Raw genomic sequence first — 1,964 nt, forward strand, 5'->3', positions numbered from 1 at the left:
GTTATAAGTTTCTACTTTTTTATCATTGGCTTCGACTCGCTTTGTGAGTTCCTCGAGTAATTTAGCAATTTCGGGAGTAGTCCCCGATTCTTGCTCATTTGAATTCACTATGGCTGGCTCCGTTCCGTTGGTGATTTCTCGGGGTGGATTGGGCTCCGGCCTGCTTTGTAGCTGAGTTTGGCTCTGTAACTGAGCTATTGCTGCTTGTTGAGCTTGCAACATTTCGAAAATCATACGCAAGCTAACACCATTTTCCTCGACGTTATGAGTGTCTCGAGCCGCAGACTTAGTGCCACCATGGATGTTATTCTCGGGTTCAGCATGTAGGTTCACCTCAATGGCTACATGCGAATTGATATCAATTGGCGCTCCGATTCGAGCTCCAACAGTGTTCACAAGTGGTCTTTCAGTACTGGGTGTCAAGTTGTTGTTTTCGTCTTGGAGACCGGCCCCGTTATCGATCGGTGAAGCCATTTGATTGATGGTTATTCGTAGCTGATTCGAAATTTAAGATGTTTTCGGAAATAAGCGCAAAACAAAATGGCGTGTTTTTTCAGATTCGTATCAAATAACCACTGTTATCCTTGGCCCCACGGTGGGCGCCAAACTGTTTACCCAAAAAATGGATAGAGTTGAATTTATACGTAGTTCTAAGGATATGTGGCGTAGCTTAATACAAATTGTAAGGATAAATAGAAATATAAATATAGATTGCAAAGAATGTGAAATAGATAAGGTTGTAAAGAAAATGAATCTTAGGGACTCAACAAGTAGAATCTGGGCGCCAAACTGTTTACCCGAAAAATGGATAGAGTTGAATTTATGCGTAGTTCCAAGGATATGTAGCGTAACTTAATACAAATTGTAAGGATAAATAAAAATATAAATATGGATTGCAAAGAATGCGAAATAGATAAGGTTGTAAAGAAAATGAATCTTAGGGACTCAACAAGTAGAATCACTTTAAGAAACCTGAAAAGAACGATTCTTTACTATGGGAGAATATAATATTTTTATTACAATGTAAGCCTGACTAAAACTTGCCCTCTCATAAATGATAACCATGCCATTTATAATAAAGGGACCTTGCTCTAAGCATAATAAAAAAATACTCAGTGGGAGACCCATGAAAAATCAGCTTTTCCACAATTTCTGCCAAGATTCTCGCTAGTGAGATTACAACGGCTTTTGTGTGTGAGCTCGATCTTGGCTCGAGCCCTCAATCTTGGTTTGAGCTCGATTCTGACTCGAGATCTTGATCTTGGCTAGATCTCGATTCTGACTCGAGCTCTCGAATTGATTCGGGGTCAATGTTGGTTGGTCTCTGGATCATAAACATGATAGCTTTACTCTGCATCGTAGTTCGATTTGGGTTCGAGCTCGAAAATGATGTCTAACTCGACATGGATCGGCCCCTCAGGTTCGAGCATTGTTTGTTCCATCTTCGGAATCTCAGTTCGATCGATCATCGTTCGAACTCGATCTGACGTGCGAAGGCCGAAATCTATTTCGACAGTATACAGTTATAAAATAAAGACTGTAAGTAAACACAAGTATAGAGAGAAACTGATATATTATTCAAATTTCAAACTTATGTACATAATGAGCTGAAAACTCCTCTATCTATAGAAGAAAGGAAGCTGCTTGTAAGCTGCTATTGCAAGCTGCTGTGTAAGCTGCTTGTAACCTGCTACTGCAAGCTGTTGTGTAAGTTGCTTGTAAGTTGCTACTGTACCAGATATAGATAATCTTCTACCAGTGTTAATGTTTATCCATAACGGAGTACTAAAATGATAAGCTTCTTCAGGAGGCTTATTTCCAATAGAGTACTAAATAGATAAACATATTTACGGCGGAGTCTCAATGGATAAACTTCTTCAGGAAGCTTATTTACAACTGAATACTAAATGAACATCCATAATATAATATATTTATAACACTCCCCCTTGGATGTTCATTAAAAG

The sequence above is a fragment of the Nicotiana tomentosiformis genome, chromosome 4 (genome assembly GCF_000390325.3).
Source record: "Nicotiana tomentosiformis chromosome 4, ASM39032v3, whole genome shotgun sequence".
In the NCBI taxonomy this organism is placed as follows: domain Eukaryota; kingdom Viridiplantae; phylum Streptophyta; class Magnoliopsida; order Solanales; family Solanaceae; genus Nicotiana; species Nicotiana tomentosiformis.